Source organism: Primulina tabacum, chromosome 4 (genome assembly GCF_025594145.1).
Source record: "Primulina tabacum isolate GXHZ01 chromosome 4, ASM2559414v2, whole genome shotgun sequence".
NCBI lineage: Eukaryota > Viridiplantae > Streptophyta > Magnoliopsida > Lamiales > Gesneriaceae > Primulina > Primulina tabacum.
Genome location: NC_134553.1, coordinates 27,295,161 through 27,315,290, shown reverse-complemented (window position 1 = coordinate 27,315,290; position 20,130 = coordinate 27,295,161). Strand labels below are relative to the sequence as shown.

At 35.0% G+C, this 20,130-nt stretch overlaps 1 long non-coding RNA gene across 1 annotated transcript in view; it reads right to left on the bottom strand.

The window, feature by feature from the left end:
- Positions 1–18,078, bottom strand: part of LOC142543197 (uncharacterized) — a 53,009-nt gene extending 34,931 nt beyond the window's left edge. Inside the window, exons 1-2 of the long non-coding RNA XR_012819704.1 lie at positions 18,028–18,078; positions 17,664–17,936 (exon numbers count right to left, since the gene is read on the bottom strand). This is a non-coding gene — a long non-coding RNA (uncharacterized LOC142543197). The remainder of the gene's footprint in view (positions 1–17,663; positions 17,937–18,027) is intronic.
- Positions 18,079–20,130: the final 2,052 nt, after the last annotated feature.

Here is a 20,130-nt window from a genome sequence, read left to right as displayed (position 1 = left end):
ATCTTCATCATCACTGTTCTTTTTCCACTACTTGCATAGGTGCTTCTTCTTCTTCTTCCATGTTTTCCATGACAAGGTGCATATAGTTATGTTGTTCTTGCATTCTATCCATATCACCATGAAGCTTGGAGATGTAACGTTCTTGCTTGCTAGAAAGGTCTTCATGTTGATAAAGAGAGCGATTAGCAAGATCCTTCTCAGTTTCAATCTTTACCATCAACTTTCGATTAGGGGTCGTATCACGTGAGATGGGTTACGTAGTGTTAGGGCAAGCTGGCTCTTTGATCTATCAAGGCGATAGGTGAGACGTTGTATATCAATTTGAAGTAGGTTCTTAATCTTTACGAGTTCTTGTTTTCTTGTTTTTCTATAGCGGGTTGATCCTTTAGGGTTGCAATCTCTCGTGTTTAGTTTTCAATGGTATGTTGATGCTTGCGAAGGACGGATTGAGCACAATCACGAAGGCATCCGTTGAGGTAAAATTCCAGAATCGAATAAAGGATAGAAAGGCACAAAGTTGTCGTGGAAAATTTTCGATACTAAGAGTTTGCAGACCGATTGACGGAAATAGATTTCGAATTTCTCAAAGAATTTGAGAAAAATAAGAGTTTGTTTCAGAATGTACTAGGCTTTTGCCAAAATTTGACTTCTTCAAATTTTGTCTGTCAAAATCTCAGCGGGTTTATGAACCTGGCGGCTCTGATACCACTTAAATGTCACGCCCCGTGTCCGAAGCGTCTGTGACATCTGGCATTGTTTAACAATTACTTGAAAACAATTAAGCCTCGTATCGAAATGCCAAAAACCAGTCTTTTTCATAAATATAACATTGTCTTTTCATTGACAATAGAATAAAAATACATCAGAGTTGCAAATGCGGAAACTGAACAAAAGGAAAATAAAGTCTTGATTTCTTGTATCTTGCTCATCGGCTACCATCCCCAGAAGGCTTCTTGTTCCTCCTCATTAAGTTGCTTTTCATTTTAATCTGAAATTTGTAAGGGGTGAGTGTTTTGGGAAACGCTCAGCAAGTGGGGGTCGATCGATTTTCCAATGATACATATAGAACTTAATCTTTAAAACATTTCTTTAACAAACTTTCAAATCTTATTACTTTTAACTCATCATAACAGAAACGAAACAAATATGAGACAAAGGTTATCAGACGATTCAGAGAAGTTAAGAAACGGATCAGAACAATTCAGAAAAGAACAGATCGGATCAGACAGAACATTGTTACTCATCTCATTTCCATGGTCAAATTGTCTCCAATATGTTAGTCCTCTAAGGGGTGAGGCCAGAACTCGATTTTATACACACCGGTGGGGGCCAGACAGAAATGGTTTTATACCCACCATTGGGGGCCAGACAGAATCACAATTCTCGTCCCATTTCAAATTGAATCGTAACAGTGTAACAAAGACCTTAGATTTTTATCGAACAGAACTTATCTAAATTACAGATGTCAGAATTTCAGACGGATACAGCGGAATCAAAAAATTTCGAAGAACAGAAAGAGCATATAATCGATCGAAATTTTAAAATACGGACATCATGCTGTTTTCAAAAATGAGGACACACATTCATGCATGTCATAACTTATATATTCAAGATTTAAAAATACAAACGAATATACATATCAAGAACCCACTTACAGTATTTTGAGGATAGAACCGAAATTTGTAGATGTTGACACGAAGTTTCCTCTCGGAACCACTTCAACTTATAATTTGAACAAACACTCTTATTATTTCAGCAGCACTATGACATAGAGATCTAGCACTCGACAAGACGAAGCTTCTCCTTGTCTTGGCCGATTTTTTTGGAACGATTTTGTGGGGGGAAAGGAACCGATTTTCATGCTGAATTTTTGAGTGCCTTTTCTTTCATCCATGATGTAGTATTTATAGAGGAATTTGAGACCCTTCCACTAGCCTTGACCGAAATCTTGGGCTACAAGGAAGCAATAATCGTGGTCAAAGCATCTCAAGCATCAAAGGTCATTTCCTGCACCATAAATTTGTCCTAGCCTCTTAGCTCCTCCCTTAGCTCCTTCATTGGTTATCTCAATGGTCATTTCTTGCATAATAAGTGTGTCCAAACCTTTATCTCCTCCTTTAGCTCTCTTTTTGGCCTTTTTAGGACAAGCATGGTTGAGCTTCTTTGAGCTGAAAGATCGAGCTCATGAGCTAGGGGTTTTCTCCCCAAGAATAAATGAACTTCCTTGAGCTGAGGGTTTTAGCTTTTGAGCTGAGGGTTTCTTGTCCAAGAATCTTGGAGCTTCCTTGAGCTGAGGGTTTTAGCTTGTGAGCTGAGGATTTCCTCTTCCGAGCGACGTACCCTTAATTCTCAAGGTTTTGCATTGCCTCGGCTTTTTTTTCAGCTACTTTCCGAGCTTTTTGAGGTGCTTTGCTTCATAAAATCCGAGTTCTCACAACAAATGTTTGTAATCATTGCAAAAGGCCAGGGCATATTGCCAAAGAGTGTCCAGGAGGTTCCAATAAAGTACAAGGGCGCCTTTTCTCAATGACCAAAGAAGAAGTGGATGCGGATATATCAAAGATCACTATTATGTTCTTGATTTCTGGTATCACTGCTATTGTTTTACTAGATTCGGGAGCCACACATTTTTTATGTCTGAATCGTTTGTATGGAAATTGTGCATTACAGCAAGCACAACAGAAACACAATTCGCCACAGCTTCATCTTCCGGGCAAGAATTACAGACATATCAGATTTTTCGAACATGTACAATATATATCCAAGGCCATGAGATGTATGTCGATTTGATAGTTCTGAAAATGACAGATTTTGATGTAATACTGGGAATAGATTGGCTCTCAGAGAATCGAGCTATTATCGACTGTGGTATGAAAATTTTCAAGTTTGCTCCAATAGGAGATGAACCATTCACAGTAGAAAGTGCAGGTGTATCCTTACCCCTTCCGATAATCATGTAAACTACTACAGAAGGGGTGTCAAGGATATTTAGGATCTGTTTGAATTAACGATCCGCATGTTCTTGAGTTAAAAGATACAGATGTTGTTTGTGAATTCCCAGAGGTATTCCCCGAAGATATAACAGGTCTACCTCCAGATAGGGCAATAGAATTTGTGATTGATGTTGTTTAAGGAACCCATCCAATCTCGAAAGCTCCTTATCCATTGGCTCCTACAGAGATGAAAGAATTGAAAGAACAGTTACATAAGTTACTTGATGAAGGGTTTATTCGACCGAACTTCTCACTGTGGGATGCACCAGATTTGTTTGTAAATAAAAAAGATGGCACCCTTCGTTTATGTATTGATTACAGGGAGTTGAAAAAAGTGAAAATAAAAAAAAATATCCACTTCCCAGAATTAACAATATGTTTATCAATTACAAGGGGCTGCTATCTTTTGAAAATTGATTTACGATTAGGCTATCAACAATAAAAAAATAAAGCCAGATGATATCTCAAAAAACTCCTTTCGAACCATGTGTAGGTATTATGAATTCCTTGTAATGCCATTTGGACCAACGAATGCACCGGTTGCTTTTATGGATTTGATAAATATAATTTTCAAACCATTTTAGACAAGTTTGTGATTTTTTTTATAGATGATATACTCATCTACTCATGAACTGTAGAAGAACGTCGAAAAAATTTGAAATTGGTGCTGCAAAATTTGAAAAAAAAACGTTATATGCGAAATGGAAGAAATGCGAATTTTGGCTGGAACAAGTAGCATTTTTGGGTCATATCATTTCTAAAGAAGACATTTCAGTTTATCCAAGTTGTTAGAATTATAATTTCAGAGTTTGACAAAGAAAGCTTTTGAAGATTGCACAACTGATCAGCTCAACCGAATTAATTTGGTTTTAAACTACCCAAACTGAAGTTTCCCGAACTGATAATTAATGAGCTAAATAATCGAAGGCAATCAAACTGATCAAAGCTAACTGAATCTGCAAATACAAGTGAACTATCAGTTGGAACTGATCAATTATACAGTTAGCTCAACTGATTGGCTACATAGTCAACTAAATAATCAGTTTGACACGTCATCAGTTAAAGCATACCCATCGACCGACAAAATGTATAAAGCCGACTATAACTCATAGAGGGAGCGCCGCATATCAAAGTGCCATCATGTAATATTATCAGAAGAATGTTGACACATTCAGAAAAGACAAATCAATGGATATGAGTCATTTAATGCATTCAATGTTACCGTTGGAAGAAAAACCTATAATTAGCCGTGGAGCTCAGTTGAGTGAAAAACTTTTGAATCGTTACTCTGACTGATTTTTTAATATACAAAGTTCAGCTACGATATATTACAGAAAAGCTCACACTTAACAGAAGTATTTAAAGCTTGCAGGAGATTATTTGAGCAAAAGTACTAGCACATTATAATGTTTTATTCGATCTCTTAAGATCAGTTGTGCAAAGAAAGAAAATCAGTTGTATACTGATAAAGTGTAAAGGAACTAAAAGTTTCAGTTTTGGCAGTATCTAAGTCCAAACTGAAGTGGGTTATTACAGTCTCTGTATTTACTCAAATCCTTTTAGTGAAAACCCTATCCTTGTGATAGAAGGGATGACGTAGGAGTATTTGAAGTCTCTGAATATCAAGAAAATCTTTGTGTTCTTTGTTTCAGTTATTCGTTGAGTATTCAATCTATCAGTCAGTTTATTTCTGCACTAAAAGAGTTAACTAACTGATATCGACAACAAGGTTCCTGAATTCTATTTATCACTAAACTGATTCACCTTCATCAAAAAAGAGTCAAATATCTTATAGTGTTTATTCAACCCCCACTTCTAAACAATTCGACCCTTCAAACCGATCCTAACAAGTAATATCAGAGCCAAGGTCGCGGGTTCGATTCCCATTGATTGCAATGAATGGGAGGGAGATTGTTGGGTGCAATAATTGTCCCTGGTGGAAGAGCGATTAAACCGTGGTGCTTGAGCTGCTGTGCGGTTTAAAAGATTTTAGTTGCACCATTACCACCAGCTATAGCTTTTGGAAAAGCGGAAATCACTCGGTCCTACACAACTAAGATTAGAACTGTTAATAACTGGCCACGCCCAACTACTGTTGCCGAAGTACGTAGTCTTCTTGGGTTAGCTGATTATTACCGTCGTTTTATAGTAGGATTCTCGAAAATATCATTGCCCTTAACTGTTTTGACAAGAAAAGATGTGAAATTTTTATGGAGTGAATCATGTGATCGAATCTTTCATGAATTGAAAACTAAGTTAACATCAGCATTGATTCTTGTGATTCCAGAAGGACCGGGAGGATTTGTAGTGTACAATGATGCGTCAAAACATGGCTTAGGTGCAGTCTTAATGCAACACAGGAATTTGTTGCTTATGCATCAGAACAATTAAAAGAATATGAAAAGAACTATCAACACACGATTTGGAACTGGCAGCAGTTGTATTTGTGTTAAAAATATGGCGTCATTACTTGTATGGTAAGCGTTGTGAAATTTACACTGATCACATGAGTTTGAAATATTTTTTCGCTATAAAAAAACTGAATATGCGACAACGACGATGGTTGGAATTAGTGAAAGATTATGACTGTGTTATCAATTATCATCCAGGTAAAGCCAATGTTGTTACAGATGCGTTAAGTCGAAAGTCCAGTTCTATTGACACATTGAGAGTACAAGAATAAATCTTACAGGATTTACAGAATCTGGAGATTGAAGTTATTCCGAAAGGAGCTGTAATTCAACTATCATCTCTCATGGTTCGACCAACCATTGTGGACAGAATCAAGGTCGATCAAACCAAACGGGGCCTTATAATAAAATATTAGAAAAAGAAAAACAAAATGAAAGAGAACATGCTATTTCTGAATGAAAAGGAGAAATAGATCAGATAAAAACTGAAATAAAATATTTAAAAGAAAGGCTATATAATCTTAGTATCAATACTAATCATATTTGAGAAAATGATTCCACTTAGGATGAAGAAGAAGAAAAAATTGAAAAAGGTATTTTATCAAAAGAAGAAAAAGAGATAAATCAAATGATATAGATCAATAAAATTGATCAAATTATTTCTCAAATGTGGTATTCAAAAGTAACACTTACTATTAATACAAAATTTACAATTACTATCGAAGCACTACTTTATACAGGAGCTGATGTAAATTGTATCAGTGAAGGAATTGTTCCTTCTAAATATTATAAAAAAAACTGCTCAATTCATAACAACCGCTATAAGCGACTGCTTATAGTTAATTACAAATTGTCTGATGTGACAATATGTAATTCAAGAATTTGTTTAAATACTACTTTTATGCTTATTAAAAATATTTCTACCCATGTTATATTAGGAACACCTTTTTTTCCAAATATTCTTTCCTATTAATAAGATTAATGAAAAATGATTATATACTTACATTAAAGGATATGATTTGTTTTTTCCATTTATAACAATAACTATGGCAAAATCTATTAATATTTTACAAAAAAATAGTAACTAACAAAGAAAATTTTGTTAATTCATTAAAAGATAAATTTTTTTTTAATAATATTAAAGAAAAACTTAATTCTAAAAAAATTCAAGAAAAAAAAATTTCAGAAAACATATCTAAAGAAATATATGCAGAGGTTTTTAATGCTTTTTGGAATAGGAAAAACATTAAGTAAGCCTTCCTTACACATATAAATTTACTAATGATAAGATTCATACTAAATCAAGACTAATTGCTATGTAGCCCAGACTTTTAAAATATTGTAAGAAGAAATAGATAGTCTTCTTAAAAAATAATTAGTTTGACCGAGTAATAATCATTGGATTTGCCCTGTATTTTCTTTAGAAAATGCATCTGAATCAGAAAGAGGAGCTCCTAGACTTTTTATAAATTATAAAACACTTAATAAAACATTAAAATGGATAAAACATCCATTACCAAATAAAAAATATTTATTAATAGATTATTTAAAGAGAAAATATTTCAATCTTTTGATTTGAAATCAGGTTTTTATAAAATTCTTTTAAAAGAATGAAGATAAATATAAAATAGTTTTTACAGTTCCATTAAGATATTATGAATGGAATGTTATGCTATTTGGATTAAAAATGCTCGAATGGAGTTTCAAAATATTATGAGTGAAATCTATAATCCGTATATAGAAACATGATGTTCTTATCTATTCAGATAATTTTGAACAACATTTTAAACATCTTAATATATTTATTCAAGCTACTAAAAGAGCAGGATTAGCAGTCAACAATAAAAATATAAAACTTTTCCAAACTAAGATAAAATTTTTAGGTCATTATGTTGAAAATGAAATAATGATTCCTATAGAAAGGGCAATTATTTTTGCTGAAAAGTTTCCTGATAAAATCACCGATATAAATCAATTACAAAGATTTCTTGATAGTGTTAGTTATGTAGGAGTTTTTTTTATAAGGATTTACCTCAAAATTGTAAATTATTATTTCAAAGGTTAAAGAAAAATCCTCAGCCATGGATTAATAGTATACTCTAGCAATACAAAAAATAAAAGAAAGATTTAAAGAACATCCTTGTTTAGCTATTCCTAATCTTGAAGCATTTAAACCAGTTGAAATGGATACCTCTGAAATTGGTTACGGAGGAATTCTTAAACAAAAACTAAATGAAGCATCTAATGAGATTCTTGTCAGATTTACATCAGGAATATAGAATGATACTCAAAAAATTACTCTACATTCATAAGTAACTATTTTTTATCGTTAATTGCATTATTAAATTTGAAAGTGATCTTTTAAATAAAAAATTCTTAATAATATTTGATTGTAAATCTGCTAATGATATCCTTTTAAAAGATGTAAAAATTATACCATCTAAAAAAATTTTGGCTAGTTGGCAAGCTATATTAGCATGTTTTGATTTTGATATTATACGTATTTAGGGAAAATCTAATTCTTTACAAAATTTCCTAACCAGAGAATTTTTGCAGAGATCCAACTTGGAAAAAAGTTTTAGAAAGACAAGAAATGAGGAACAAACCAATGAATAAACCCATTATCAATAAAAGGGTTAATACAGGTAAGGATAATATTCCTTTGACAAGGATAAATTTGATCTTATTACTGAATTCGCAGATGATATATGATATTCATTATTATCATGATGCAATATTTGCATTAAAAGGTTCTAAAGAAGAACTTAAATATCCATATATGATTTCAGATTTATAAATTTTTGTCCTGTTCATAATGATCTAAAACGTTTATCTCATATTCATATAGCTCAAAGCTATATAAATAAAGATTTACAACCAATTTATGGAAGAAAACAAGAGATTAGTTTGAAATCATTGTAATAGAAATTGGATCAGTTGAAATTCAACATATGGACAGAGCTAGAGATTATGCATTCTCTAAAATGATAATTGAAGAGATAATACCAGCTGTCAATTGGGGTTTGCCATTAGAACAAGAGCGTCAAATGAATATTTTCTGGTCATGCATAATATGTATAATTATCATGATGATATCAAAGTTTAGGATAATATTCTTCTTTATGAAAAATCTCAAAGAAAACATTCATCGTGGATTAAAATCTAATTAAAAGATAATAATAAATTTTTACCAACTTGGTTTAAAACATTTTTCTTTTCATGGGGCCTAAGGCCTACTATATTACCTCGTAATGTTAAAAATATTTGGAGAAAATTTCAACGAGCTAACACTCAACTTGAAGGATTTCCTGCAATATTACAATTTTTGATTAATTATAATGTTCCTTGGATTATTAAATGAGAATATGGTATACAAGATCAAAGTTTTGACGTTTTTACGTTTGTTTGAAATGTGTTATGATTTCTAAAGGACATGCTGCCATTAGGGGACGATAAAGGATTGGAAAAGGAGTCGTTTAAAGGTGGAATGAAGGCTGGACAGTAGCTTGAGGACCATGCATGGGTTAATGTGAACCTAGGGTTTCAAGGGCTTTTGGAAGGTTAGGATGGCTTGGCTAGCGAAAGGCAGCGCCCAAGGCTTGGTTTCGGACTTGAGGTTGGCTTGGTTCAGAGGCTAGGAAGAGTCCTATGATGATCAGACTCGTCAAGGCTTGATGGAAGAGGGATCCATGGAAACCTTGCATTTTAGGGCTCGGTTGGTACGGGCCATGCGCGTGAGAGTTTAGGCTGGCTGCAGCTGGACTGGTCTGTTTCAGGTATGGTCCAAAAGGGTAGGTTAGGGGCTGGACGGGGTCTGATCCACAGTTGGCTAGAGGGTGGTTCGGGTTTTTGAGGGGCGTGGCTTGGTTTAGGGAGAGATGGGTTCGAATAGGGTTATGAGAAGATAAGGTGCTTAAACCGAGGTCTACGGCGGTTGGATCATGGTTCATGGGGGTAGTTTAGGGATGAAAATTCTAAATTTAAAATTTGGAAAGGAAATATTATGTTTTGAAATTATTTTGGATTAAAACGCTTTTCGGTTTAGCTAGCTATTAACTCATTAAATCTAATGGCTCGGTTTTACGTCTAAGAAAAATATTATAAGTCAAATTTAAGCTTATATGATGGTTTGGGTTAGTTTCGAGTTTATAAAAGTAATAAAAAGTTAAAATCGAGAAGTTCGGCGTACATTGGTAAAATGGTCATTTTACTCCAATGTAGTTCGAAAGGTCCGGTAGTGCCCCGAAGAATCATAATACATGCTAAATTATATTTTAAAATGTTTCTTATGAAAATGTGATATTTTTATGATATATGCAAAGCCTGGAAAGGGGTCAAACTCGAATATAAAAAAGGCCCTTATGCAGCATGTCTGATGCTGGTTCGTCCCGGTGAAGAGTATAATGACATAAGACTCGACTTGTTAGATATTAAGGAGGTTTAGTGAGCACTATGCCGAGACACTTCTGGAGTTAGTTTGATCTGTGTCCGAGCCCTCTTTTACGAATTATGGGAAGGACGTAGGAGACCCTTTAGGGGCCGGACAGCAGCTATCGGGCGGAACGCTCCCCTACTGATGCAGATCAATTAGCCCTGTTCATCGATATTTTCCAAAAAATGTTATTTTACGACTTTTGGAAGAAAACGATATTTTATAAATAAAATAAAAGGAAAAATCTATTGAAGGATGTGAATTGACTGTGACACAGATAATATGTGGGGGATCTGTTTTAAGAAGGAACAACCAACTTACAAATGAGAATATCTTGAGGGAAAAAGCCCCAAAGGGAGCCCAACTACCATATTTTCATATTTGGCCACGGCCCTTGCTAACGCCCTGCCCCAGATACTTGGTGTATATGGACTGATCAATCGATCAGAGGATGAACGATGAAGAATAGTCACTTTGAAGGATCAAACTTCAAAAAATATGATATATGATGAGGAATTAATTTATGATGTTATATGCTAAAATGATTTACGTTGAGGAAACTTTATAATATTACGTGTTTAAATGATTTACAAAAATGATATATGCTTACAAATTTTTACGTGATCTTATTTTATTAAAAGATTTATTTTAAAGCTGAATGTGCATGTATATTTACTATTTTTTAGGTATGGTTAGAACCATGCTGAGTCATTAGACTAACTAGATTTAATGGTTACAGAGGAGGATAATTTTGAGGGAGACGCTGACGTTTGAGTGGATCGGGTCCGATAATACACTCTCGAGAGACATTGTTTTCCACATTAGCTTATGATTTAAAATTTTAAATTGAAGTTTCGAGGATTATGTTAGTAAATATTTTATGCTATGGTTTTGAAGTTAATGTTGAGTTTTCTTTTAAACTGACACGCGATTTCATGGTTGACGATTTATGAATTTTTATACATTTAATATTTTTAAATATTAGTTTATTTATGTTGGATGGTTTCGAAGTTTAGAGGAAAAATGTTTATAAAAAAATAATATAGTATTTATTATATTTTAAAGTTAAAAAGTAAAGGATGTTTCATAAGTAATGAAAAATTTAAATTCAGATACTCCTACGCATGTCACACTCTTAAAAGAACTTTTCCAACATATGGATAAAAGGACAATTTCTGATATGTGGACAGAAGTTTTTGGAAATATATCTCAACTCACTTCTCAATATTCTTCTTCCAAAGGGAAAGACAAAATTATTAAGACACTAACATGGTTGATCAAACTCAAGATGCACAAGATCCATACGAGGATGAAGACTCGTTTGCTTTATTAAATTCTTAAAAGAAAGTTATAACTATTGCTAATTAGATTCTTCTTTAATCTTTTTAGATTTGGAATAACAAACCAACTTTTAAATATTGGATTATTTTTTGATCTTTAAGTTGATTTTCAGCAAATGAGATATGATCCTTAGTATATTTTATTTTCTCTTTTAATTTTTTTAAATAATTAACTTCATTAAGCATGTTATAATCAAATGGAAGATGTTAAATTTAATCTAATTCATAATTCATAAAAACTTATTAGTAGTTTCTTAAAGGATAATGAACTGTTAGAGATGTGACCAGTAGATGAGCTTAAAAGAGAAATAAAGAGAGAACTTTTATTTCACTGAAAATTAATGCATACTTATTACAAAGGAGTACTCCTCGTTAAATAGCCTTAAACTAGATATTATTATAACACAATTTATACGATTATAACACTATTTTAAAAAGTAGAAATGACATTATATTCTATAAACTAAACGAGTGGGGACAGATTCTAATCACTAATATAATGCTTAAAAATATTTTAATTAATCTAATAATTTAAATTTGACTTTAAAATGCTAAATTCATAAATCATTTAAAATAAATAATTTGTTGGCTTAAAATAAAAATATAACATTTAATTTTTGCACCTTAATCGTTTCCGATCTCCTATCCCTGACCAAGCATCGAATATTTGCCTGAAAATCTTAAACTCGAGAAAAACAATTAAATCTAAAAAAATAAACATATGAATATTTAAACTAAATTAAACATGTTGAATGCATCATTCAATCTATTTAAATCATTTAAATTAATTATCTCATTAAATTATGAATGCAGTTTACATGTACTGGTTTTTGGGCACTACAATTTCTCCCCCTTAAACAAAATTTCGTCATCGAAATTACGAGTTACCAAACAAGTATGGGTAGCGACTCCTCGACTCGTCTTCATTTTCACAAGTAGCTTCCTCGTCGGAATGATTCAGCCACTTAATCTTAACCATCTTGATGACTTTGTTCCGTAACCTCCTCTCACGTCTGTCTAATATTCTACCATTTCCACATAGGAATAGGAAGTGGTCTGAGTATCCCTACGCCTCTGATGCTTTTCTTTCACCTGCTGGTAAGTTAGACATCCACATACAAAATGTCGAATGTCTCGTTTCATGCATGACCATCAATAAAACATCTGCAAATCCCTATATATCTTAGTACTCCCGGGATGAATGGAATACGACGATGTATGTGTCTCTGACATGATGTCTCCGCTAATCAAATCAACACTAGGCACCCAAATTCTCTCTTTATACCATTAAATTATCTCGACCACTTTATAAAGCTTACTACCTTCAGATTCATTTCTCAGTATCCATTTCTGCATCTACTCATCGGATGAGTGTCCACTACGGATAACGTCTATCAAGGAAGACTGTACTGTCAGTGTGGATAACCTAGGAGCTCTGCACCTAGAATAAATCTGAAGATCAAACCACTGAATCTCTAACTGTAGAGGTCTCTGCACTGACAGTTGTGCTGTGACGGCAACATTTCTACTCAAGGTATCTGCAACAACGTTAGCTTTTCCTGAATGAAAGCAAATGTCATAGTCGTAATCTTTCACCAAATCTAACCACCGTCTATGTCGCATGTTTAACTCTTTATCCAGTAAAAAGTATTTGAGATTCCTGTGATCAGTGAATATCTTGCATTTCTCACCGTACATGTAGTGTCTCAATAATTTCAATGCAAAGACAATGACAGCTAACTTAAGATCATTGGTCGTATAATTCTACTCATGAACCTTCAACTGTCTAGAGGCATACAAAATTACTCGGTCATGCTGCATTAAAACGGCACCTAACGTAACATAGATGCATGGGTATATAACATAAAGTCACCTTGCCCTGATGAAATGGCTAAAACTAACGTTGTTATAAGATCTTGCTTCAATGTATTGAAGCTCTTCTGGCATTCAGCACTCCACACAAACTTAGCATTATTTTTTACCAACGTGGTAAGAGGCACTACAATAGAAGAGAATCTCTAAATGAATTTTTTGTAATAACCTAGCAAGCCTAGGAAACTGCGAATCTTAGATGCATTATTTGGTACAATCCATTCCTTCACAGCTTCTAGTTTAAACGGATCAAACTCAATACCACTGCTAAAGATAATGTGGCCCAAGAATGCCTTTCTCCAAACAAAACTCACACTTGCTGAATTTTCCATACAATTTTTGGCTTTACAATACCTGCAACACTGTATGCAAATGCTGGCTGTGCTCATATGGACTCTTATAATAGATGAGGATGTAATCTATGGACACAATGAAAAATTGATCCAATTAAATACTTGATTCATAAGATTCATGAAGATTGATGGAGCATTTTTGAACCCGAACGGCATACTAAGAACTCTAATGTCCATAGAGAGTTATGAATTCTCTCTTATGCACATCCGCGTCTTTCACCTTCAGTTGATGATACCTAGAGCAAAGATCTATTTTGGAGAACACAGTGGCTCCCTGTAACTGATTATATAAGTCCTTGATCCTTGGTAATGGGTACTTTTTCTTCATCGTAACTCCGTTCAATTCACGGTAATCAATGTAAAGTCTCATACTTATGTCCTTCTTCTTCACGAAAAGCAGTGGTGCGCCCCAAGGTGAGCATATAGAGCATATGAACTCCATATCTAGTAGACCTTGAATCTGTTGTTTGAGCTGTTTCATTTCTGTAGGCGCTAGCCGATACGGTACCTTGGAAATTTTCACAGTACCTGGCATAAGTTCAATAGAAAACTCCACTTACGCTTGGGTGGAAGACTAGCAACGTCGTCAGGAAACACATCAGGGAAGTCCTTGAGTAGTGGAACGTCTGATATCGGATGACTAATTGAATCAGGGGCTGAAAAAAGCTCGCTAAGAATGCAAGATATCCCTTATGAATAAGCTTCCTTGCCTCAACGCATATTTTCATTCGAGGCAGATTGCTGCATCTACTTGGCTCGTATACAAATTTATCCATGCCAATGGTCTAACCAACACCGTCCATCACTAAAAGTCGAATAATACTTCATTCTTCGACAACCAATCCATTCTCAGAATAATATCAAACTCTGGCATTGGCAGTGCAATAAGATTGGCATAGATTGTGTAGCCCTGTAGCTAGAGATCCATGTTTCTGTCCACACTAGAAGCTAAGAATTCTTACCCAAATGGGATTGTCACAGAATAATTTATGTCGAGCCTAGTGGGCTTGACGCCCAAATAACTCACAAAACTGTCTAATATAAATGAATAAGTAGACCGGAATTTAACAGAGCATTTGTGGCTACTCCCGCTATAAATATCTTCCTTGAGATAATATTAACAAAACACTAAACTCAACAATTCTCAAAGAACTAGACTTATTCAAATGAACATACTGAACCCACTATCTATAATTGAAACGTCTATCAATATTTTTTTAAAAAAATAAATCTCGAAATAATTATTTTGAAGCATGCATGCAGTAATTGCTGTAAAACACACATTTTAAAATAAGAGGTTCTAATACTAGTAAAAATACAGCAGTTAAAAATATTCCAAAAAATCATGTCGACCCAACGACATAAAAAAAGGACAGTATGAAAATATCCATGTTCTCTCCTAACTCATAAACATGATGTGCATAAAATAAGGTCCTCGGGTTATCGTGCACACACCCAGCCCTGCCTACTAAGTCTTCGGCGTCTCGAGTCTCCTCATCAATATGCTCACATGCATCATTCACACCTAATGAGTCTAAAGACTCAACAAACCATAAACGTTAAAACATGTACATATACATAACATGCAACAGCGAAAAATATTGTAATCAACATACATTTCATGATCTTAAAAACCTGAACTTAAACATATCGTAACAAAGCGTAACGTGTCAAAACATGTCTCAACATATCATCATAGACGTGTTCATTTTCTTTAATTGAATTCAGTTCCTTAGTTGTGACTTTCGTATCAGCTCTATCGTATCAGCTCTATTCGATGGATCCATCTACATATAATTGTGGTACCCGGCGACGGGACATCATCGATAGTATTATCTATCCACTGAGCATTGGCCTTACATGTCATCGTATTCGTATTAGTAACAACCAACTCTCATCCTTCAAAATATGTCATCATATTCATCACTTATAAAAATCAAGCATACACGTAATTTTTTTAAAATCAATCATGCAACGTATTTTTCATATTTACATAAAAATTCATGCTCATGATAACATATACATTTAAAACGTGCAGTTTTTTGTGATCAGGGCGCTGCCAAGACTGCTAACTCGACTCGAGTGAAAAATGACTATTTTTGCCCTAGAAACCCTAATTGACCGTTTTACCCCTGTACCAAATAATTCTGACCCGAGGCAAACCAAACATCTTAAAACACCTCAATATATATATATATAGTTTCTTAGACGTAAACGCAAGTCCGTTTCATAACATATGATTCGTTTTAAAACTTGGACCGGGGTCCCGGTTTCAACCCGAATCAACCTGAAACTTAACCAAACTTTCTCCAATTCAAACCATGACTTATTCACACCCAGATAGCCCCTAAACAACAAAATCCCAGTCATTTATAAACCCCTAAACTCGGCTGCACCTTGCTGGAAATTTTTGGAATTAAGTTGTTCGAACCCTTGTTGCAACCACACCACAAATTCTCGTCCCTAGGCTAAACCACCTTGGACCAGCCTTGAGCCAACACTAACTAGGAATAAGAAAAAATCGAGGACGCCCTACAACCAATCCTAGTCATGTCTACAGATTCATGCACTCGGCCGTGCGTGCAATACCCGAAAACAAGAAAGAACCCTATCTTTCAAAACTCATGCGCCTCGACCGACTCCTATGTTGTGACCAGCCACAGTTGAGCCACCTTGGACCACGTCTCAGACCCCTTAGGGTCTGCACTGTGGCTCGTTTCAACTCCCCAACATCCGGTCCTCCTCCCACAGCCAGAACTAGTCCCATACAACATATAAATACCCTAGGTTTGATCGGCCGTCCCCAAGACTCGACCAACTAGTGACTCCAGTGCCTTGATGCCTTAACCTTCGACTTGTACAGTCCTTTAAGACCTAGTCATAGCATCCCCTTGCACAATCACCATGAAAACGTGAGTTACATGCAAACATATGCATATTTTTGTGCAAGAGTTGTAGAAAATCAACACCACATGATAGATTGATGATTCCTCATGCAAAAACATACAAACCAACATAAATTTATGGGAATGATGAGGAAAACGAGGTATAGGGCGTGTCTTTGCGTTACAACGCTCGAAAACTTTGATATCTACGCGTAGGACAAGCACGGGAGACACGGGGAATGAACTTTCTTGAAAGCTTTGAAAATTTTTGAAGTTGGCTGTTTTAAATTCGAAGGGATGTTGCTGCTGATGAGAGGGAGGGGGCGGCCGTGCTTAGTGTGTGTGATTGGGGTTTGATAAATGAGTTTATTTAAATAATATAATACACTAATTTGTTCTTAATAATTAATAAAGGAGTTAAAAAGGGTTTTAGGCTTATTAAGCAATAAAAAAAACCTGTCAAGCCCAAAAACACTCCCAAAAAATATTTAGTTTTTGTACGTTTTTTAAAATATTATCCGAACCCTCAAAATGTCCCCCAACTCGTACCGCTTAAAATATGACCCAGCGAGTAAAAATACCCAACCCAGGCCCATTTTCGAAAATCACACTTAAATATGAAAGGGATCGATTTTAGGTGTTCAAAAGCGCAACAGAAGTTCAAAATTTATTTTCTAGCAAGAAAACCGAACACCTCATGTACTAGGATGTGTAGCAAATACAAAAACACGAAATGTCATACATAGAGTGTTTTAGAAATGTACCTATCAATCTCAAAGATTGATTGTTGGCTCCAACTAAGGTGTAAACACCTTAGCTCTTGAATGGCAAGACAATCTACAAGCTTCACCTTTCTTTTGGACTTCTTTCTTCAAATTAGGTCCATCACTAACAAGGTAGATCCACTCTAATTTTGCACTAGAAAAATTAGAGCATTTTTCTTTCAGAAGTGTGTGCTTTCATCAACAAGTGAAGAAGCAAAAATGGAGGAGAGGGAACTTCAAATTTCGTCCATGGTGTGTCCTAGGAGAGAAGGGGAGACTTTTCTTGGTTTAGCAAAAAGTTTGTGTTGCCCCAAAAGCATGTCATGCCTTGAACATTGAAAATATAACGGCCCGAAAATTCGTATTTAAAAATTTTCTTTTAAATAATTAAAAAGTCTCATTCATAGATAAAGTGACAAAAAAATGTTAAATGTTTAAAATAGCAGCGGAAGAATTTTAATGTTTGCGAAATAATGACTTAAAAATAATTCAGCAACATAAAAACTTGGTTTGAATTAAAAATAATAAATGCTGAAATGAGGTCCTCGGGTTCCACTACTGCCGACTCGAGCTGGCTCACTGGTCCCCGCCCCGGTCCTGACATCATCAGTACCTACAACAATCAAGTCTAGTGAGTCTAAAGACTCAGCATGCATATATCGTAAATAACGAGTAAATAAATAATAAAGTCGCATGCAAGTGAAAATATCCTGTAATGATTTGTAACGTAAAATATCATTTCAATGGTAATTATAGTACGTGCATAACTGAACTGAAAATATCATGGTAAAAATGTTTGCTCCTTGGAGCCCTATAATGAAATAAATTGTAATGATTTTCTTGGTGAGATTATGGTCTACGCAAGTGGTCCCTGAACTGAACTGAACTGAGCTGACCGGTAACTGACGACCGGGTTTAATAATGTACGTCTGATCAGACTACTGCCACAGTATACTGGGTGAAACAACTGAACTGACCGGTAACTGGCGACCGGACCGGTAACTGGCGACAAGGGTTAATCATGATAGTAAAGTGACCACAAGCAATATCGCATAAATCTCAAAATAAATATTTTTTCACGTAATATAATTAATCAACATAATTAAATATCCTGCAATAATTTCGATCTTCTTGCATTAAAATCATGTACTTGCGATACTTAAAAATATCTATATGGCTTGATTGAAGAGTGAAAGAAGATATAAACATGCCTTGGTTTGTTTTGACGGAAAACATACGAAATAACGACGCGGCGCGGCGGAGACGGAGTGCTCTTCACTTTCTCACTTAATTCCTCTCTTAATTCCTTTAAACCAAGCATGAACCATAATTATTATAATAGCGTAAAAATCGTAAACGTGATGCATGACCATTTAAAAATATCATGATTTGTGCTCAGGACGATGCCATGACCCAAATCTTACCCGGGTGCAAAATGACCATTTTGCCCCTGGAAACCCAAATATTATCCTTTCAACCCTGGACCTCTAAAATTGACCCGAAGCTTACCCAACCCCTTAAAATGTCCCAAAACATTTTTTTTTAAAATATTCCTAGATATAAATTCGAGCCCAATTAATAACTTAACCGAATTGTTTTAAAATTTGAGCCGGGAGTCCAGTTTTAACCCGAATCGACTCGAAAACCACCCGAAAAATTCTCAACTTTTTATCCGTTCTTAAAAACACTTACAAGATCCTAAATTGAAATTTCCAACCCAAAACTCACGGCTAAAAAAAATCAGAACAAGAACAAATCTCTCGGCCCTTCTTGTTAAGCCACCTCATGCACTAACCTCCCAAAAACTCATCTCCTTTCGGTCCACTATCAACCCACCACCTATCCAACCTTTAAGCCCCACTATTAGAAACCTAACGACCCCTTCTAACAGCTCCAACCAATACTTAAGGCTACAGCACCCGCCACAAGTAGAAATCGGCCGAAAACTACCGTCTCCATCTCCATTCACGCGGTGCTTCCAAAGATCGAGTCTCTCCCTCAACTAAACACCCATGACTCCTTCCTAACCACTTACTAGACTCCAAAAGTCCTGAATCGTGGCTGGGTTCGAACCCATGCACAGCAAAGTCCTCCATACCTCGCCCAAACTCATTACCGAACCAAAAACACGAACCGAGACCACCCTTACAAAACGCTGTCATGATCTTGTTTCCAGCCTACGTGACAGCACCTAAACCATTTTTACACGGCCCCTTAACCGCTTAAACGTGGCAGCCCTTTGCACAACAGGAGCAAAAACCGTGAATCAACAATAAAGAATGCATGTATATGAACAAAACCGAAAATCTTCATGCTATGCTTTGGATCGAAAAAATCCTTGAACAAGTGAACACAAAACAGCATACATAAGACGTGTAAGATGCAGAAATAATAGTACTTAGCGTGCCTTGATGATGGGAGAACCAAAACGATGCAAAAAGGAGGCCCGGGTGAAGTTTTCTTTGCAAAACAAACCAACAACCAAAGCTTTCGGCTACTGGGTTCAGAAACCGAGAGAGGATGTTTGAGGGAGGTGGGTGTCGGCTGATGCACAATTAGGTTTAGGGTAAAACATGCTTAAGGGTTAATTATATAAGATAAATTATTAGTTAATGGGCCTAACTTGTTTAATTTAAAGATTAAAAATATGATTAAGCCCTATAAATTCAAAAATAGGCCCATTAAGCTCAAACCCACTCCCGAAAGATATTTCGAGTTGGAAAGATTTTGAAAATATTAGCCGAACCATTAAAAGTCCCCCGATTCGATAAAATTTGCGTACCGTTAAAAATTAAAATCCTGCGGATAAAAATACCCAAAAATTCTTATTTTCGAAAAATACACTTAAAAATGCTTTAAATAAATTTATAAAAAATAAATCGTGTAGTAAAATAATTTTCCTGAAAATTCTCCTGTCTCCGATCCTCGTTCGAGCGTGAAATGCACCTAGAAACCCTAATGCGTGAACTTTTAAAATTTCATGGAATAAATTCTATCATGCGTGAATTATGCCTAAAATGCATAAAAATAATTAAACATAAATTAATGAAATAAACATGCATTTAATGCTTTAAAAACAA